Below are 8,004 nucleotides of genomic sequence, written 5' to 3' on the forward strand. Positions count from 1 at the left end.
AACATTTTCAAGTGAATTTTCTTTTGAAGAATGCTTTTCATTTGAAAAAATGTTTGATTTTGAATTTGTTGTTCCATCTGAAACAAAAAGTTACAGTTAATTAGCTTTTGAAAGGACATAACTTTCAATATAGTTTAACGTATGTTTATGGCAAATAGATATTGAGCTTCAAATGAATTAATAGCTGGCAAGAAGCACTTATATTGATAAAGCAATTAGTTTCAGTGCAGACAAAGAAACGATGCACGTTATTTCTTGTTTAATAAATTGTCAATGCCACGTATTACTATGGCAAAAAAATATATATATATAAAAATTTATTTCTTTATTGATTGTAAATAAGAACTAACTCTGAAACTCCAAATAAATTAAAACTTCAAATAAAATCACGCAACTGGTTAAACTACACTTCCAAAACTGTTTAAAAGTTAAAAAAAGTTTTCATTTTAATGATATTTACTTATAAAGAGGCAATGTATGAACAAAACTATAAAAAAAAAATTAATCATTCTGACGAACAATACACATAATTAATATTCAGGTTTATAATCCGTTTCAATAATTTACTATCAAATCGAGCAACGAATATAATTCTCAAACATAATATCACAAATTTTAATAATTAATTTCTTTTCAAATTTCCTTCTCTCCCTTACAACTGTTTTTCAACTTTAAGATAACCATAATTATATAAATATTTATAAAAACATTGCAATTAGAGATTGATTTCATAACGATAACGTTAAAACCCATTCTCATTAATTAAAATTGTGAAAATTTTAATTTCTCCCCTCGGTTTTTCCCCAAAATTTCCATTCTTTAAATTATTCATTCCTCGAGAATATTATATATCATAACTTTTCTTAATTGGTGGAATAGGTAAAAATAAAATGAAGACGTTCGGAAGAGTGGCGGGAACGAAATTTCCGGGCAGAAAGTTGGAGATAACGCCGCAAGCGAATTAACTTTTCACCGTCGATCGATTATACGCGGCGGAAGTTTAGGTGCACCGCATCCGGAACAAAATAATTCAAATTGACGAGTCAATTTTTAATCCCCTCCTAGATTCGATCGAAATCGGGCTATTAGATCGGCCTTTCTTGCGTTTTCCTTTCCAAATTGGACGGTTCCCTCCTCTAATTAATTAATTAAACCCTTGGCAACGATCAACCGTTTACGATGGCTGATGGAATTTTTTACACCCTCATTTAAAATAATGTTGTCCAAAAGGGGGCTAAAAGAGGTATAGGATATATTGTGGGTATATTGTGTGCAAGAGAATGGATGTTAAAATTAAGAAAAGTGGTGGAAGATAAAAGAGGATGGGAAAATCTACTTTTTTATCCTGGATGATTACTTCATTACAGAGGAACAATATAGTATACCGTACGTGAGAATCTAACAATGTAAACGGTTTAATGAACATATTCTCATCTAGTATACCTATTATATCTATTATTCTTAAAATTTTCACAGAATGAACATTTTATTTCTGTATATATATATATTTTTATAAGTTCTTTTTATTTAATTTGAAATTATGATGTCAACATTACAACAATCACACGTGTAGACAATTTTTACAACAAGATGTAATTCTATTTTAATTCCTATATAATGAAGATCTATATTATTCTTCATAAGGGATGCAAGAATTGTAATGAAGTTTTAATTATCTCTCTGATAATTAATATATCTAAATAACATAATATAACCGTAATACTAATTATATACTTCATTGACACGGTATGCTCATTATTACATGATTGTTATTACCTCCAGCTATTTAATTATTATTGAAAAATACGATATCACACAGTTGTGGTTAACTATGAATGAATAATTGAATAACAGATTCTAACGAATGTAAACGAAAATTTGCACGAATATGGATGATCGATAGCTCATAATAGATTCCGGTTACAATACGAGGATCGTCTATTTTAACAATTATACTAAACCGACCGCGGCATCGGCCACAAACGCGTATAAAATTTCATCGGTCCGATCAATATGTTCCACATGAAGCAAACGCTGGAAATCTATCTTGTATACTATTTCATCGTATTAATATCTAACGCGAAATCATAGAGATTTTCGATGACAATTCTTCATAGTTAGAATTAATTTCGAAGATATTGATTTTATAACTTCAATTTTTGACATGATGAAGAAGAATCTTTCTTTCGTAAGATATTTAGAATAATTTAATTTCTCGATGAATCGAAGATATTTTCTATATCGAAACGAGATTATGAATGAAATATTTAAATATTACGAATAAACAAAGATATATATTATTTTATGAAAATTTTATTATTAAACTTAATTTATTTAATTGTAATTTCGATGTTATCTATACATGTTCATACGCAAAATTTATTTATCATGATTCATTTCTTTGCGTTAAATTAATTTTACAATATATATTCCAGTTATATTTTCTATAAATATGTATAACAATCCTCCTCGTATTGAGAAGATTAAGTAATTCATATCTTTTCAAATAAACGCTAATCTTTGAGAATTTAAATTTAACTATTTTGTTTACACGAAAGATATTTATATTCCAAAAATTAGTGGAAAGATAAATAATAAATTTGAATAAATCTGAAAACTTAGAATCATAATTTTAAAGTTTTCCATCGGATCGGGTATCGTACAGACTTTGAACTTACAAATATCGTACAGACGATTTCGAATTCATAGAATCTTGCGCAGACGTTTCAGGACTTGAACCGAGGGAAAACAACTAGCTGAACTTGCGAGATTCGATGCCAACAACCACGAATTCGTGGGATCCGATACTGACGACCACAGACTCGTGGGATTCGATACGAATGCCATTGGGATTCATGGAATTTAGCCCCGACGATCCAGTACTGGTTATCTTCGTGACTCGCTATTAAGATCCTAAAGACTTCGAAATCGACCCGATCTCGCAATCAACTTTGATCTCACGATCGATAGATTTTTTTTTTTTTAATTTTTATCTCTCGAATTTCTCCAAATTCTAATTAAATCTAAATCGATGCACCTTAATTTCTTAAATTTAGATTATAAGCACTGTAAAATTTATTATCTCAGTAATTTTCAATATATCTATAATTTTGCATCATTTACGATTAAAAAAATAAAACAAATCTTTATTTAAGCTCCGTTTCTAAGCTCAGCTCAGTGTTTATAAAAATTTGATTTTACATAAAAATCCGCTGTCTATTTATTAACTGATGATAGTTATTTATTTACAATTTTTAATTATAACATTATCTCGAAATAATTAATTCACTTACCAGTTTGTAACACTTTCTTTGAACGATAAATTGAGGATATAAAAAGGAAATTAAATAACTTCCTCTATAATTAGTGTAATATCTGATGTAATATAGTTTCATGTTTCCATTTAATTTTATAGATGCAGGTAAAATTAAGAAATTTATACGAGGGAAAAATTTCGAGGAAAAAAAGGAAGGGAGAGCGATTGATTGACGGTTGGTGAGGCAAGAAAAAGAGGCACGATAAAAAGACACATCCCCTTTAATGGAAGGATAAAGGGGTGGAAGGCTGAAACGGAAATAAGACAAATTCCGATTGATCATTCAGGAGGACAGTCAGAGAAGGGAAGAAAGTCGGGTAATTGAATTATGGTCGAGCAATTGTCGAATTCTCGTAATAAAATGTGATAATCGATTAAATCGAAGGAAAAAAAAAAAAAAAATTGGGATATCGACGAAAAATAACGATAACTATTCTCTGTGAGAGATAAAATCAATAGAACGTAATTATTTTTATTAATTGTTTCCTCAACTTGGTTAATTGAATATAATAAAAATTTACGAGCGCTCTGTCGATAAAAATGGATACAACCGATAGCGCCATATTTCATCTCAAATAAATAGCAGCACAAATTAAAAACTTTCATTTCGAAAGTTGCTGAAAATAACTGTCCTATTGCTAGTTACTTTAAACGTTGTTAAAATGATAAATAGAGGAATCGATACTTTTTTTTTATCACAGATTTTCATATCTTATCATGAAATTATATCATTATTTTATCAAAAAAATTCTTCTTTCATTAATTAATGAAACTTTAACTTAAATTATTAAAATATTATAGAAATATCATGATACATTTAGATTAATCAGAAAATTGTTTTCTTAAAAATCCTATTTCTTGTATATCTATGCATCTTTTCCAGTTTGAAAACAATTACAATTTATCAATTATAATTTAATTTCATTCAGTTTACCAGCATATATTATAAATTTTTAAAGAGTCTGAGTATGCAACTTCTTGTCTCTAACGTCTAATCTTTAATTGTTTAATATACTTCGTCTTAATTGCTTTATCGAACGATATCATCTGATAACATCTGACATTCCGTTATCAACGAAGAAATTCCTAAACGTGCAATACCCTCGGACGAACTATGTAATAAAGACATTCCGTTGAATAGCTAGAATGCGATTAGATTGTCGTTTCCACCTTTTCAAATTAGTCCTGTTTCTTTCTCAACGTGCTTATAAATGATAGCATTATGATAGTAATTAAACTTGTATCTCGTTTATTAAAGACAAATTGTTGCTTTCTTCAACTTATTTCTCAAATCTTATGAGAACTGGATCGAGAAACATCAATTTAAAAGTTTGAAAAGAAAAGAAAAATTTTAAATAACTATTGGTTTTTAAAAAATGTTTTAAATAAATAGTTAAAAAAATATCAATTTTAATCTTTAAACTGAGAATTCCAAGATTCCAAGACTTTAACTGTTGTAATTAAAATTACCTTCTTTTCAAATAATTTTATTTCAATTTTATTTCATGATGCAAAATAAATAAATTCTCTGTGTAATTCAAGATACTTTTATACAAGAATATAATATTTTTTTTCATAAAAAAATTATAGCATTACAATATCAAATAATCAAGTTGATTGTAAAATAAAGTAAACGAATCGCAATTTTGCAATAATCGATAAGATTGCGTTAATTAATTAGAAGAGATCCATCACAACGTTCAAATGCAAATATTCTCGGTGCATAGGGTCATCAGTGTCTCAAAGTAAGTAATCTTGATAAATAATAAAACAGGAGGAGAAATCGAGAGACGGGCGAGCGGACATTTTCTTTAATTAATGAAAGGGAATAATTAAAGAAATGCGAATGTGCGGTGTATCGCTTCATTATTTAATTTTCCCTTTCATTAATCAACGAGCTAATTGCGCGCGAAGCAATTTAATATTCGATCGGCCGAATTGGCACGAAACGCCATCAGTTGTAAACACAAGGATACCCGCCAACATTTATTCGATGATAGATTTTCAAACAGATATTTATTGAATGTTTAGATAATTTAAAAAAAAATAGATATAAAATGATGAAAATAAAATTAATCGATAAACATATACGAATTATGAGAAAAGAAAAATAATTTTAACAATACACTTGACTGTACTTCATTTCGAACGAAAAATGTTCTATAATTGATTTGAAGAATAATTAAAAAATGTTTAATTAAATGGGCAATCATTATTCAAATTTTTCCAATAAATAATGAATGAAAAAAGTGAATGTTGAATATAATTAAATCATTTTTATTTTCTTTTTATTTTATCAATTAATATATAAATTTACTAATATCATGAATGTAGTAGTTATTGACCTATAATAATTAATTATACAAATAATATAATTGACTGCGATTATAAGTGTTCTTATATAGCTCGAGGATTTATTAAATTGATAGAAAATAAATGATTTATATAAATATAAATTACCTATATTTAATTTATCACAATTTGTAAAAACAAAAATCTCCTGATTCATCTGAAAATTTTATTTGACACAGAAAAAACTAACATGAAAAACAACTTTTCTTTATTATCAGAAAACAAATGACACCATTCTATATTTTTCAATTCATAATATACACAAATAAAATTCGTTGTCGCACATGCAAACACAATTGACACTATCAATAATTTCAATTATCATCTCGCATATAGAAAGAGGGGGAAAAAAGAGTGGGTGCGAATCAAAATGCAATTTTATCGTTACGTGGTATCGTCGATGAGTGTTTGCAAAGAGGGTGAGCTCGGGTGGTGGAAAAAAAATTGGGCAGAGAATGATGCGCGCGAGATCGATCGACGTTCTGTGACACGTGCCAAGAATAATTGACTGTTAACACATCAATTGACGAGCGGAGTGACTGGCGGCAGTCTGTTGTTTCGAAACACACCGAAACTGGTGGCCAATGGTGATCGACTCGTTACACAGAAATTGATACACTATTTCGTGAGAAAAAGAGATGAACGAATTACATAGGTGAGTTTCAAAAATATTTCGAACGATTCAATCGTGAATTAAATCTGAAATATTTATTTCTTTTTTCTTTTTTTGTTCTTAATTAAATTAATTTCTTAACCAGAATTTTGTTTAATTATTAAATATAATTCGTTTAAATTGTTATATATACTCGTTATTCGTAATTACGAGTGTCGAGAAATACTTGTCTGGTTATACGCGTAATATATACGCGTTGCATAGTTGTATTTTATTGGTATATTTATTTTTAGAGTTTCATTAAAAGTTTTACACATGTACATAACTAAATCTTGTAATATAAGGTAGAATACAAGAGAATATATTTCAAACGAGAAAGGTAAAATTAAACTTACGTTTATGAGACACAGTGGCACGAAAATAAACGTACCCTACCATTCTCTTAGAAACCTGGATCTCCGCCAAAAATTCGAAATTTCTTTACACTACAAAATGAAATAAAGTGAATTTATATTAATATAAAATAAGTAAAATATTTAATTAATTACATTTGATGCGTGAAATAAATTAAAAAAAAAATCGTATATTTCAAAAATATAATATGTATTAAAATTTTTAAAACAATTTTCCCATTATCGATATTTTTCATTTCTATCTTTTTTTGTAATTCGAAATACATTTTATCGTAACGCTTCAACAAATCCTTTTCCGTGTCCAACCATTATTTAAGTAATTCCAAAGAATTGAACTGAAAATAGAAAGAATAAATTAGCTGCGAAAGGTAATAACAGATTCGAAATGATTGATAATGCATAAACGAATCGGGCCACTGGCCACTGAATACCCTACTTACCCTACGAATCGGATAAACACGATTCTTTCCCAGGATTTCAATCCTCCGATATTCCATCACGCGTTAAAACGCAAAAGCAAACGCGCTTTTTGCATTGTCCACGGCCCCAACCTGATTTTTATGTATTCTATCGTCGCAGCGCCGTCGCGTCGCCGGCAATCGGTGAATTACGCGAATTGAAAAACCGCCCGGGGGGTTTCATGAATCTCTCGATAATTTATCGATTAAGCCCTGCGCGGAATACGAAAGCCGGTTTCAGCGCGATTCCCTGTGGTGCTATAGCCGATTAAAATTCGCCTCACACTTGTCAGATTTCGTGTGGCTCCCCTCTCCACCCCAAAGCAAAGCAAACCGTGGGCTTTCGAAATTTCGTAATCGCCTTTTAATTTTGCGCATCCTTTTATCTTTCATTCCTTTCCGCCGAATCTTGCTTTTCCCGCTATTGGCGGAACGATGAAAAAAATTCCCAAAAAAGGAATTACATCCCTTTTTTCACTCGTTAAATCACTCGTTAAAAATCGAAGATCGAAAATCGTGAAAATTTATTCGATGATACGGGCGCACAATTTTTGAAATCTGAAAAATTTACATATCGTTTAGAAAGTATAAAGTTGTTAAATGTGTATTTTAAATGAGTTTTGTGAAGATCGAATATGATATTAATGGAAATACGAATCTTATTGAAAACATAAAATGAGATTTTTTTTTAAGTTATTTACAATTACTAAAAATACTAAATATTATTATGCGTTACTAAATGTTACTAGATGTGACTATTATTTATTTTCTTTTTTTTGAAAAACACTTTGCACCATTGTTCCTTCGAGATCTTGATTTATCTTCAAGAAATAAAAATTTAGGAGATGAATT

Source organism: Apis dorsata, unplaced genomic scaffold (assembly GCF_000469605.1).
Source record: "Apis dorsata unplaced genomic scaffold, Apis dorsata 1.3 scaffold_376, whole genome shotgun sequence".
In the NCBI taxonomy this organism is placed as follows: Eukaryota; Metazoa; Arthropoda; class Insecta; order Hymenoptera; family Apidae; genus Apis; species Apis dorsata.